Source organism: Arachis hypogaea, chromosome 11, assembly GCF_003086295.3.
Source record: "Arachis hypogaea cultivar Tifrunner chromosome 11, arahy.Tifrunner.gnm2.J5K5, whole genome shotgun sequence".
Taxonomy (NCBI): domain Eukaryota; kingdom Viridiplantae; phylum Streptophyta; class Magnoliopsida; order Fabales; family Fabaceae; genus Arachis; species Arachis hypogaea.
Genome location: NC_092046.1, coordinates 12,340,329 through 12,355,134, shown reverse-complemented (window position 1 = coordinate 12,355,134; position 14,806 = coordinate 12,340,329). Strand labels below are relative to the sequence as shown.

At 34.1% G+C, this 14,806-nt stretch overlaps 1 pseudogene; it reads left to right on the top strand.

The window, feature by feature from the left end:
* The first annotated feature begins 1,804 nt into the window (after positions 1–1,804).
* On the top strand, positions 1,805–3,421 carry LOC112720985 (protein NRT1/ PTR FAMILY 5.4-like; annotated as a pseudogene).
* The last annotated feature ends 11,385 nt before the right edge of the window (positions 3,422–14,806 follow it).

The window sequence follows — 14,806 nt, the reverse complement described above, 5'->3', positions numbered from 1 at the left end:
TGTTCTAAGTATTTATGGTTCAGAATTTAGGGTTTATAGTTTATGGGTTAGTGTTCTAAGTATTTAGGGTTTAGGGTTTCTGAATTAGGGTTTGGGTTTTAGAATTTAGAGCTTAGGGTTACTATTTATGTTTTAGGATTTGTGGTTTAGGGTTTTAGGGTTAGGGTTTATGTTTTAGTATTCAGGGCTTAGGATTATATGTTTTGGGGTTTAGAGTAGTGTTTAGTGTTTTAGGGTTGTAGGAATTATGGTTTAGGATTTAGTGTTTAGTGTTTTAGAGTTTTAGGGATTATGGCTTATGATTCAGGATTTAAGGTTTGAGTTTTATGTTTAGGGTTTAGTGCTTTATGGTCTTATGGTGTACAGCTTAGGATCTAGGTTTTGGATTTTAGATTTAAGATTTATGGTTTTATGAGAAATTTGAGTTGTATACCTATAAAATAAGTCGGTCTTGAGAAATTTCGCACTCAAACTTTTAGGTACAGGAAAAATGTTTAATTTTTTTTCAATGAACTGATAGGTTTTTGAAAGAAAAAAATTAAATTTCTAAATAATTTATGGGTCAACTATTTTTTTTAAAGGACTATGCAAAATTTCTCAATGACCATTTATTTTATTACTCTAAAAATAAATTAGATAATAAATTGAAGAGGAATGACTAATTGACAATAAAAATTCATCAATAATTAACTTGTTATTATTAAAAAAATTTAAATTTACACATTTAAAATTCACATTAACTTGTTATTAATTAAATGTCTTTTAAGTGTTGTTTAATTTTTCATCCTTTTAAACAAATTAAAGTGTATAGTATAAAGTGTTGGCAAGGGTTCTTTTGATATTGGAGACAATGATGTCTTCACTCTTTTGTGACATTGTTATCCAAGTCCTATTTTTGGTCAATTTCGTGCACCGCCTGACATAAAAAAAGATGTAATCAACACATACATATAATACATACCATAATAAAATGTGAGATATAAACTATCGAAATTAAATAAATAAAAAGCATATTCGATCGGAGCATTATTATGATAGTGAATTCCAAATACGTACACTTATTATTCATATCTAAAAGAAGAAGAAAATTCTTATATAGAAAATGCTTTTTCAAGGCATCTATTTGGTTCTTATTGCATAATTAGGTAGGTTTTCTATTATTATTCACTTTCATGTTTCACCAAATTTTATATATTACGTGAATTTTCACCACCCACTTATTTATATATATATATATATATATATATATATATATATATATATATATATATATATATATATATATATATATTAACACCATCCAATGCTCATTAGTTGCATAAATCTATGGATGATAGTAAGAATACCAAAACCACAAAAAAGGGTGGAAGGCCTGCTGGCTGCTGCCATCTTCATCACTTGTAAGTTTATTATTATACACTTAAATTTAATAAACCTCATTTTCTTGTTTCACTATATTTTGTTTTTTCTTTCATTTCGTTTCATGAGTTTGAAGATAAGAGACACTCTTTCTGTCTCTTTCTGTTTGATCTTTTTTTTTTTCAAATTTCAAAATATTTTTTCCATTTTTATACCCTTAATTTAATCATATATTATGATGAGACTTTGTAAATCTTTTGAAAAAAAAATCTAATATTAATTCTAATTATAAAAAAAATTTAGGATAATTTTTTAATTACATAATAAACTTCTACTAGTCTCAAAAATATATATTTTTCTTGAAATAGTTATTATAAAATAATAAGAGTTTATAGTTACTATTAATTTACAATGCAATAAGAAATAATTTGTGTGTGGAATATATATTACAACATTTGTGGAATTTGCAGAGTCATTTGTTATAACAGAATTACGTGCGAATTTGATAACATACTTAACAAATGAGCTTGATAAGTATCTAAGTGAAGCTACAAAGAATATAAACACTTGAAATGGTGTTTTGTTACTCTTCTCTTTGTTGGGTGGCGTCATTGTTGATTCATATCTTGGTCGCTTTACCACTATCATCCTCTCTTCTCTCATTTATCTTTTGATAATTCAATTTTTATATTATATATATACAAATTATATTTGTTCCCATCACTTTTAAGTTGATTATTAGTGTGGATGTCATGTAACTACTTTTTCTCAAATTTATTATGCACATATTTTTAAGTTTAAATTATTCATACTGTTTATCTTAAAATGTTTTTTATTGAATAAAAGGAGTATTTTACTATTTGTTTATTAAATAAATTTTAACTCTTTATTTAAAAAATGATAATTCTATTCTCTTTTTTAATGTCAGTCCAAAACTCCAAATATGATTTTTTATATTATATATTTTCTAGAAAAAGAGAGTGGCATTATCGAAAAAGGAGTGATAATATTTATTTTTTTATTTATTATATTTTATATTAATGGTTTAAATTGAGGATTTATGGTTAGAATATAGAGTTTAGGATATTTTATTTTATATTTTATTTTTATTTTTAATAGCAAATTAATTTTTAAGGAGCGTTGCTCTCTATTTTTTTTCGACTGAAAGCACATTCATTGTCTAAAGGAGATTAAATTCGTTTATTAACTATGATATAAATAAATTTTTAAGTAAATTCTAGTGGTAAGCTCGATCGGTAAATTTGCATAAATAAATGATAATCTCTCAATTTTTACTCTTTTAGAAATAATAAATATATAGTTATACATTTTACATGTATAAAATTATAGATATTAAATTAAAAAGAATAATTTTGAATTATTATCTTCTTATAATTATTAATTTAATTCTTATTATTCTTGAATTGCATGCATGCATGGAATGGTTTTGTTGACAATATCAGTCTCTTTAGAGAACCATCATGAGAAGTTATTCTTTATAGCTCTTTACATAACATTCATCGGCGACGGCGGCCATCTGCGTATCCAAACTTTCGCGGTCAATCAGTTCGATGACGGCAGCGGAGGAGACGGATGCTAAGAGCTCATTCTTTAATTGGTGGTTCTTGATACAAGTTCTTGTCGCAATTTCTGCTGTGTTTTTTCTAGGATATTTACAGGTAATAATACATTAATGTTAGGAAGATAATTAATAAATATTAAATAAAATAAGTTTAGACGGTCTATACTGATTTTTTTTAAATATTATTATAATAATTTACTCTATATATAACGCACATCAAGATATTTTGTGCACAATTTTTTAAGAAAAAATTACATATAAATATATTTATTATTATATACATACAAATTAGTTTCCAAAAATTTCTTTAGCTAAAAAATTAGTCTCTAAAAATAATTAATAAAAATTTTCCATTTAGCCACTTTTATAAAATTTTGATTTTAACTAGGAAATTAACTTTTTTTTTTCATTTAATATCATATATTTTTTTTAATTTTAAATATTAAATTTTATATCCAGAGTTCCAATCTTAAACTTTAAATTGTCTAAAAATAAATATTAAAAAACATAATTTTGCAAAAAAATAAAAAAGAAAATTAGCTAATGTATCTATACATTTTCTAAAATTTTTATTCTAAATCTGTATCTGAACAAAACAGCTATAATCTCATTTTTAAGAAAATTATTTTATTATTTGAAATGAATAAAATCACAGGAGAATGTTGGGTGGAATAAGGCAATGGCATTGCAAACTATTGTGGATAATTTCATTATCAATATTCTTAGTTGGAATCAAAAGGTACAAAAAACAAAGTCCAACAGGAAGCCCACTTACTACTATTGGACAAGTTTTTGTTGCCGCATCTCGCAAGCGGCGCGTGAAAGCCACGCTCCACCATGCACACTGATCAATACAGGTTGAATGCATTTTAATTAGTTTCATACTATATTATTTCACATTTTAATTTAACCTTTTCTTTTTTGAAAATAAAAATAATGATTATCTCTTTGATTGAATATTAGTATATAAAAAAAATATTTTAAATATTGTTCACCATGAAGAACATATATTAACACAAAATTACCAGATTATATCTTAACTAATTCCTATATTAATGAAATAATATATTTTTCTAAAGATACTAATTCCTAAAGTTGACATACAGAAATATTAAAAAATATCAAATAATAAATAATAACATGTCATTTTTACCGGAAAAATATATCAAATAATAAATAATATGTCACTTTACTTAAGTGAAACCAACCTGATTTATAAAAAAAAAACCCTAGCAGAGAAAGAGTACGTACTCCGTACTCAAGGAGAATGAGAGAAGGAGAGAGCGGGGGCGAACGGTTGAGGGTGAAACACAGTGAGGAAGATGGCCATGCCATCGGAAGAGATAAGGGGGAGAGCGTGGGTGGGTGTGTATCCGGTGTTAAGGAGGGTTCTTCTTGAGAGGGGTTAGAAAAGCCATCCAAGGTCTCTTTTAGAGATAAAGTCATTGGTGCAGAAAAGTCTAAGGCCTTTGCATTAGTAGGGTCTTTATCTGGGGATGGTATCGCGACGGTGACAGGTAAGTAGGGTGATTCTCGTCCACCAAGTGTCAATTTTACCAAGGAGGCAAAGAGTTGTCTAGCTGAACCTTATAAGGAAGCCATCGTGATCAAGGTGCTGGATAAGCATTATGGCTACACTGCTCTCATGCATAAGCTTTGGATAGTATGGCGCATCAAAGGAGGGTTTGATTTGTTGGATGTGGGGTTTGGGTATTTTTTGGTTAAATTTGATATTGCTGCGGATCGTGAGAAAGTCATTCTTGGTGGCCCGTGGTTGATAGACGGTCACTATGTTGCAGTAAAGCCATGGGATGTGGATTTTAGGCCATGCGAAAAATTCTTTGGATCAACGCTGGTATGGATTCGAGTCTTGGGACTTCCAATTTGGTGCTACCAGGAACAAGCAATGCTGCGAATTGCTTCTGCAATAGGGATTCCGGTGAAAGTAGATTTGGCTACTAAGCTTGCAGAAAGAGGAAAATATGCTCGAGCTTGTGTTCAAATTAATCTTGAGTTGCCTGTAATCAAACATATTATAGTGGAGGGTGTGACTTATGAAGTGGAGTACGAGAGTTTACCGTTGATTTGTGCTACTTGTGCACGATATGGGCATGATAAATCGTTGTGCATGGATAAGAAGTCCTTGGAAGGAAATGGGAATTCCTTTGGTGATGAAAAAAATAATGAAGCCCCGACACTAGTGCCACACAACAATCATGAGATTCAACAAGAGGCTGAATCAGAAGCTCGTGTTTTGGGTGAGAATCCTCATAATTTAGGTGAGAAATTAGGAGTTGTTAAAGGGAAGGATGTGGTTACGAAATCATTGGCTCCTCACGTGCCTGATGGTCATGTTAATGAGGCATGCATGGATGATGGAGAGGGCTGGCAACAAGTGCTCCGTAAGGGAAAATTCACAATGGGCCAGTCATCATGTTTGAAGGACCAAGATGGAAAGCAGCACAAGTTTGGTTCGAGAAGGGTTCCAAGACCCAATTTGCATGGTGATGGAGGTAAATCAATTGGCATTAGGATGGGGAAGCGAGAAAAACATGAAATTGCGCCATCTCCATCACGTAGAACTCCTGCACGTCGTGGAATTTCTCTACGGAAGCGTCCTCGGCCTTCCTCCTTGCAGAACTCGCCAGTTGATAAAAATGATGGCACAATGGAGGAAACCTTAGTAGATGGAAGCATGGCAGGTGCAGTGTCAGGAGGTCCGAAGGTGGCAATTATTGAGGATCAGAGTGTGCCAGTACCGCAGGACAAACCACCTATTGAGGTTGGTGATTCTGTTTAGAGTTTTATGTTCTTATTTATTCTGTCCCTATTATTTATGGATAGTTTAAATATGATTGTTTGGAATATTAGGGGTGCTTCTAATAAGTTAGCTCGTGTGCATTGCAAGGAACTTGTTAGGAAATTTAGACCTGTTTTCTTTATTGTGGTTGAAACTCACTCCCCTTTTCAGCATTTAAAATTATTCTGGGAAAGATTGGGGTATCACTCTGTTGGTATAGTAGAAGCAGAGGGGCATAAGGGAGGTATTTGGTTTCTATCCTCTATGAAGGGTGTTTGTTGTAAGTTCATTGATGCTTTTGATCAGGGTGTTACTGTTGAGGTTCACTTTGATAATTTAATTTGGAGGTGTAGTGGTATTTATGGCAGTCCTCAATTTAATAAAAGGGTTCTCCTTTGGGATTATCTTGTTACACAATCCATGGTTTTTCAAGGACCTTGGATTGTTCTTGGTGATTTTAATGAAGTCAAATTTTCTCATGAATCTAAGGGCTGTCAGTTTTCTCATCAAAGAGCAGACATGTTTGCTACTTCATTAGGGGATAGTGGTTTGTTTGATCTGAAGACTATTGGGAGGCAGTTTTCTTGGTACAGAAGGGTGAAAAATTATGTTGACGTGGCAAAAAAGCTTGATCGAGTCTGTATAAATAATAGTTGGTTATCTATCTTTCCAGAGGCTTATGCAGAAGTTTTAAATACGTTTCAGTCTGATCATTGCCCTATTCTGGTGCGTTGTAAAGGTCGTCCTCAGCCTAAAGGGAATCGACCTTTCCGATTTGTTGCTGCTTGGGCTACTCATCCTGGGTATAGGGATATTGTGAACCAGTCATGGTGGTCTGGTAATAGAGGAATTCATGGCAAGCTTTCGGAAGTACAGAAGAATTCACTAGAGTTTAACTCGAAGGTATTTGGTAACATTTTTGTTAAGAAATGTGAATTAGAGCAGCAGATTAATTATTTACAAAAGCGTTTGGAAGTGGTGGATAGTATTTATTTGCGTCAGAAAGAGCAACAGTTGCTTGATGATTATAATAATACTCTAGTGCAAGAAGAGCTCCTATGGTTCCAAAAGTCCAGAGAGCAGTGGGTAAGGTTCGGGGATAGGAATACAAGATTCTTTCATATTCAAACTCTTGCGCGAAGGAAGCATAATAAGATTCATGGCCTTTTTCTCAAGGATGGAGTGTGGGAAACTGATCCAGAGGTTCTGAGTCAAGAAGCAGAGTCTTTCTTTAAAAGCTTATTCTGTCATTTGGATGATATTGATTTGGGTTGCCTTGGTGATGTGCCTCTTCCTTCTCTAAATGAGGAAGCTTGCAATAACCTTACGGCACCAGTTACTATGGAGGAAGTCAAAGCAGCGGTTTTTCACATGAACTCTTTTAAAGCTCCGGGTCCTGATGGGTTTCAAGCTTTCTTCTTCAAAGAATATTGGGAGATCATTGGTCTTGATGTTTGGAAGATGGTTAAGCAGGCATTCTCCGGTGTTCCTCTTGATCCAAGAATGTTGGAGACTTTACTAGTTCTCATTCCAAAGGTTGAATCACCGGTATCTATGAAAGATTTCAGGCCGATTAGTCTCTGCAATGTAGTTTACAAGATCATCATGAAGGTCCTTGTTAATAGGCTTCGTCCTCATCTTGCAGAGATTGTTGGCCCGCTTCAAGGAGGATTTATTCCGGGACGAGGAACTCCTGACAACATCATTATTGCCCAAGAAGTCCTCCACTTTATGAAGAAGACTAAATCAAAGAAAGGCACACTGGCATTTAAGATTGATCTGGAGAAAGCTTATGACAGAGTTGACTGGAGGTTTTTAGCTCATACCCTTAAAAGCTTTGGTTTTCCTATTCCTACACTTAATTTGATTATGAATTGTGTCACTGCTTCTTCCTTATCTATTCTTTGGAATGGGAGTCATCTGAATGGCTTTACTCCTAGCCGAGGTCTTAGACAAGGAGACCCTATGTCACCCTATCTTTTTGTGTTGTGTATGGAGCGATTGGCATGTTTTATTAGTCATCAGGTTGATTTAGGATTGTGGGAACCAGTTGCTATTTCTAGAGGAGGACCAAGAATATCCCACTTAATGTTTGCGGATGACTTGCTTCTATTCTGTAAAGCTATAAAGAGACAAGTGCAAAATGTGATGTTGGTTTTAGAGACTTTTTGCAAAGCATCTGGGATGAAGATTAATGTGGAGAAGTCTAAAGCGCTTTGCTCCAAGAATGTCTCTGCAACAAGGAAAGAGGTTTTCACTGGGGTATCCTCTATCAGATTTGTCCAGGACTTGGGCAAGTATCTTGGAGTTACCCTTAGCCATTCTAGGGTGACTCGTTCAGCTTTCAATGGTGTCCTGGATAAGATTCGGAGTAGGCTAGCAAGCTGGAAAGGAAGTTTACTCAATCGGGCTGGTAGACTTTGCTTGGTTAATTCTGTTGTCGCTGCTATTCCCACGTACCAGATGCAGGTCTCTATTTTTCCCAAAGGAATCATTAGTAAATTGGAGTCTATGATGAGGAATTTTCTTTAGAAAGGACAAGTTGATGGAAGAGGATTGAATCTTGTTAGTTGGAAGGTACTGGTTACTCCAAAAAAATATGGAGGTTTAGGGATTAGAGATCCTTATTGTGTAAATATTGCTCTTCTTGGGAAGCTAGTTTGGACTTTCTTCCAGCAGCCAAACAAGCTATGGGTCCAATTGTTGGATGCCAAATACCGATCATCTCTATATGACTGTTTTAGTTATCCTAAGAACAAGGACTCTCCTATTTGGAGGTGTCTTTGCAAGGGTTGGGAAGTGTTGAAGGATGGGTTTGCTTGGTGTATTGGAGATTTGAACCAGAATTTTTGGTTTTCTAACTGGAGGAAAGAAGGACGGTTATCTAATGAGATCGATTATGTTCACATTTCTGATTCGAATCTCCGGATACAGGATATTTGGTCGGTTGGTAGGTGGCATTTGGATACTCTTTATTCTCCTTTATCTCAAAATCTGAAAGATAATATTCTTTCTTACAATCCAGATGAACAAGCAGGTCCGGAAGTGGGTTGGTATTGGAGTGGGTCTGCTGCCAAAGTCTATAACTCTCGCAATGGTTACTTGTGGTTGTGTAAGCAACTGTTTGGTTGGGAGGAGCGGGAGAATTGACTTTGGCTTTGGCGCCAGCTTGTTCCGGAAAAGCATAAATTTTTGGCTTGGTTGTGTCTTAAGGAGGCTCTTCCTACTGCAAGTTTTCGCTTTAGAAGAGGGATGTCGTCATCGGATAAGTGTCCAAGATGTCTTTCTAGCCAGGAATCGGTTTTACATTGTATCTGGGATTGTCCCAAAGCTCAGCTTGTCTGGCATAGGTTGGATATTTCTTGTCATCCTTTGGATTTGAAGAACTGGTTCTTGTATCATAGCAGAGAGCATCCGTTCAAGTTTTTTTCGGGACTTTGGTGGATATGGCGAGCAAGGAATAATGACATCTTTAATCCCGATGAAACTTGGCCTCCGGAAAAAGTGATTTGTCTGGCATTAACTTCAGAAAAGGAGCTTAGGAATATCTTTGAATTACAACGTATGTCCCTTCCCTCTACTCTAAATGGTTTTTGGAATCCCCCATCCATTGGTACTTTTAAGATTAATTGTGATGCTAGTTATTTTGGTTCGGGTGATAGTGTTAGTTTTGCTTGTGTTATTAGAGATTGTAATGGGAGCTGGCAAAGGGGGTGTTTGGGAATAATTGAGAGTAATAGTATTCTTCAAGGAGAATTGTTTGCTATTTGGAGAGGATATCTCTTAGCTTGGGATGTGGGTCAACGAGATGTTATTTGTGAGACGGATTGTGTGGAAGCATTTAATCTTGTTACTCAAGATGGTTTTGGGTTTATTGATCCACTGGTGCTCAAAATAAGAGATATCATGCATTGGAATTGGCGGGTTGACTTTCGTTTGATTATGAGAGATGCAAACATGGTGGCAGATACTATGGCAAAGATGGCGATGAAGTTACAACTTTCGCATGTGGAGCTTCTTTCACCTTGGGAGGAGTTTAAGAATAGTCTTAAACGGGACTGTCCCTCTATTTAGGCAGTTCCTTGTTTTGTTTGTTTTGTTTTTCTTTGTTTAATTTATTTCAGTCACAAAAAAAAATAATATGTCACTTTTTTCAGAAAAAAAAGTTACAAGTAGTTACCAATAGTATTAATCTTCTTTCATTTCATAACTTATACTATGAAATGCTTTTATATAAAAATATTAGGAAAGAAGCGTATAAGTATTATATTAAATAATTTAAGTCAGAGTGACTCGAATATAAAGATGATAATCAATAATCGTTAAATAATTTATATATTTAATTTAATTATTTTTAGCCAAATATATTAATTCATATATCTAATTTTTAATGATATTTTTGTATAAAATTTTTTTCATGTGAGTAATACATTTTCATTTAAAAGTTTATAGTAAAAAATTGTTAGATAATTTGATAAATTTAATTAAATTATCATTTAACGATTATCAACTATCAACTTTAATTTTACTATTGCACCTAAGTTTAATTTACTAGGTAAAATTAATAGTTGAGAACCGTTCAATCAAATTATTTAACGACTCTTAACTATTAATTTCACTACTGCACCTAAGTTTTCACCATCATTTCGTCGTAATATTTGAAATCATTATGATAGATTTCTGGACAAGGCAATGATGATGGATGAAGATGAAGCTTCAAGCAACGTGAAAGATCCATGGAGGCTATGGACAATGAATCAAGTAGAAGAAGTAAAGATTCTCTTTGACCTCATCCCTATTTCACTATCTCGTGTGATGTTTGTCGTTGTTCAACGCCAACTCTCCACATTCTTCATCAAACAAGCCACCACAATGCAACGTTCCATACCACCAAATTTCAAAATCCCTGCCGCATCATTTCAAGGAGTCGTTGGAATCGTAATCCTCTTTTGTGTTCCAATCTACGACTGAATTTTCGTCCCATTGCTAGAAAATTCACCGGCCAACGTTCCGGCATAACGTTTTGTCAAAGAATTGGAACCGGCCTTGTTCTATTTGTACCAAACATGGTTGTCTCGCATTTTGTAGAAACCAAAAGAATTAGAGTCTGTATTCAACATAATCTTATGGAGAATCCCGAAGCCGACGTGCCAATAAATATATGGTGGCTTCTGCCACAATATGTTATTAATGGCACGTCGGATGCGTTAACATAGGATTTCAAGAATTGTACTACAATTAGATGCCGGAGGGAATGAGAAGTTTAGGAGCGGCGCACTCTCCGTTGTTTTTGGACTCGGAAGTTTTGTTAACAATGGGATTATAGTTGTTGTGGTTGCAATCAGCTCAAGATTTGGAGATAAATGGTTGCAAAACAATCTGAATAAGGTTCATCTTCATCACTTTTACCAGTTCTTGCTAGGTTAAGTGTTATCAACCTATGTGTTTATGTGTTTAATGCACACATAAACACATAGGTTGCTAGCACTTAACCAAGCAAGAACCCAGTAAAAATGATGAAGATGAGCCTTATTCAGATTGTTTTGCAACCATTTATCCCCAAATCTTGAGATGATTGCAACCACAACAACTACAATCCCATTGTTAACAAAACTTCTGAGTCCAAAAATAACGGAGAGTGCCGCCGCTCCCAAACTTCTCATTCCCTCCGGCATCTGATTGTAGTACAATTCTTGAAATCCTATCACTATTAACGCATCCGACGTGCCATTAATAATATATTGTGGCAGAAGCCACCATATACTTATTGGCACGTCGGCTTCGGATTCTCTATAAGATTATGTTGAATACAGACTCCAATTTTTTTGGTCTCTACAAAATTCGAGACGACCATGTTTGGTACGGACAGAACAAGGCCGGCTTCGATTCTTTGACAAAACGTTATGCCAGAACGTTGGCCGATGAATTTTCTAGCAATGGGGACGAAAACTCGGTCGTAGATTGGAACACAAAAGAGGATTACGATTCCAACGACTCCTTGAAGTGATGCGGTAGGGATTTTGAAATTTGGTGGTATGGAACGTTGCATTGTAGTGGCTTGTTTGAGTTAGTATTTAGGTTTTATGATCTAGGGTTTTGGAGTTAGAATTTAGGGTTTAAGATTTATGGTTTATTATTCAGGATGTTTCTTTTTTGTTATTTGGACGCTTCTTTTATGTTAAATGGATGTTTTTTTGTGTGTTGTATAGATGCATTTTTTAACAGTTTTTTTTTTTAATTTACAAGGACATTGTATCATATGTTTTCTATTCATTAGTTGAATGATCCACCTGACACATGTTTTGTATGTTTTTCGTAACATACGTTTATCTTTTGAGGTTTTAACAATCGACAATGAGTCGCTGTAAAAAGGAATGTGGACCTAAAAAAAGGTATTATGCTTAACGTTTCTATCTACCATCATTTTAACATCAATGTTGTGGTTTTACGTTAAAAAATATATACATTATTAGAAATTGTTGGAGACAAGGTGCACTCAAGTTACATAGCTGGCATCTTTAAACACCTTACAAAGTCCAATGCAGAGGCAAAGCTTTTGGAAACAGATGTCATTAGATTCGAATTCTTACAATTTATCTCTCGGTTGGCGTTTAAGAAAAATATCATGGTAGCATTGGCAAAATCGTATGATTTAGACTCAAATAAAATGGTATTGGATGTTGACACCATCAAAGTTAATGCTGCTTTAATTAGGCATGTCTTCGTCCTTTCATCTATTGGTAAGTATTCTTTTGCTTCTATTATTCTGTAAAGTTAGACTGTGTAACTATAACAATATTTGCGCATTTGACTTCTCAAAATATTGAATATGGCAGACGATGACTTTCCAAAATTTGACAAGAAGAATCCGGCGCACGTCTAACAACAACTACACTTCGTGACTACTGCTTCATGGATAGTGAAGCTGACATGATGAAATTTCACAAACACTTTATACTGGTTGTGATGAAGATGTTTCTCTGCCCAACAATGCAGCAAGTCTTGTCACCTTGGCATATTCCCCCATTTTGGATGTTTAAGATCCTAGTCGATTCAACTGGCCAATGAAAATCTTCAATTGGCTGAAGAAGACAATCAGTAGATACCAGCTTAAACACAACAAGACCTGTGAAGGCTGCATGTTCACCTTGTTGGTTATATTCATGGTTATTTTAAAGAACTTGAGATGACATTTTTGCAACTTTGAATTTGATTCCATTGTTGTTTGTACTTATACCAATTAGATATTATACTTTCAACGACTAAAGAGTGGCCTGCTAGAACAGTATGAGGAACCAGAGCCATGGATATCTGCATGGCTAGCAGAGCAGCTAGAGAAAAAAGCCAACAATGATTCTATCAGAGACATGTAAATACTTATTTACACTTATAGCAATTTAGACATTCATAACTAACTATATCAAAGTCATAAACACTTCTTCATATGTCTTCCATCAACATATTATCTGTTTGCATTGGAACAGGAAACATTGATACAACAAAAAATAGGGCTGCTTTCATGGATAAGGCAAACCCAACATATGTAGGGTTGGGTGCAAATTTCGAGGTTGATAAAAAATATTTTGATAAAGTAGAGGCAGCTAAAAGGAAATGTTCAACACCCTAACTTTTAGTACCTCATGATCGCACTAAAAGTCTGGGCGTTACCTACCTCTACTCCTTTAATTTCATACTATATTTATTTAATATCGAGCTTTTGCAAATATGTACCGAAATTTTAATTAAGAAAACGAAGAGTCTGTACCTTAAACCATTTAATCACAAAGGTATATATTTACATAGGATTATATACATAGACTTATTCAAATAATCTCAAATACAAGTCCTACCTCTCTAAAAACTAAAACAATAAACGATGAGGGGAAATTAAAATCTAAGACTAAACAAAATACAGAAAATACGAATACATATGTAAATAAAATTCTGTACTTCAGTCCCGGCTCCGTGCCAAGGAATTCTGAATCTGTCGTTGTAAAGAAAATCTGTAGGGGGTGAGAACATCGTCCTCGCAGGTTCTCAATGGGGAAAGGGAATGCCGTAAAAGTAATGAATAAAATGCAAATAATTAACCTTACTTAGTAAGACTATTTATATCAAAATCTTTGAAAATATATTTTATTCTACTTTAAATAATTAATTACTTTCTTTAAATTTCTGAACTTAACCAATTCTCAATCACAACATTAGTCTTAATCACCTCAATATACAAACTAATATTACAAGAAACCCAATTGAACACACAAATAAGGCATAATAAGACAAACAGCATAATTACTAAGAAATAAAATAAGTAAACACAACCAAATGCAAATGCGCAAACAATATGATGCATGTCTGTCCTAAGTAGGCTATGAGATCATGCGTCGGTTGTCTACCCGTAACCCGACGTTACTTGGAGCAAACCTCGAATATGTTTTCTCTACTGTGTTAGTTAGGCACATAAGTATCATCATGGATGAACCCATGTCAGTCAAGATACCTTAGCATCACGGGTTATCCGTGTCAATTAGGCCAAATCACAATAATGTCGCTAGCATTTCTATGTGCATCACAGTAAGAAACATGCTATCAGTTAGGTGGACATTCCTGCATTAGTAAACTTAGGCTATCAGTCAGGCGGGCACTTTCACATTAGCGGTTTGGCACAAAATCCCAATCAAACAAACAATTCTCAATAATCAATTTCATTCATCGTTTCTTATTTCTTTTCTTTTTTTTTTTGTCATACATCCGCATCACCAAATAATCAATCACACCTCCGCATCACCAAATAATCATTCACACCTTCGCATCACCATATTATTATTCACACCTCTGCATCACCCAAAAGATACACTTTCAGTCATTCATTAATCGCAACCTCAAAAACGTTTAGTTAAGAATAAAAATTCATTTTCTTAATAAACCAAATTCAAATAATAACTTAAAACAAAATCTTTTCTCAATAAATTAAACTTAAAACATAATACTTTTCTTAATAAATCGAAATCAAATAATATGATTCTAAAATCAAATTTTTCTTTTAAATAATGTTTTAAACAAAG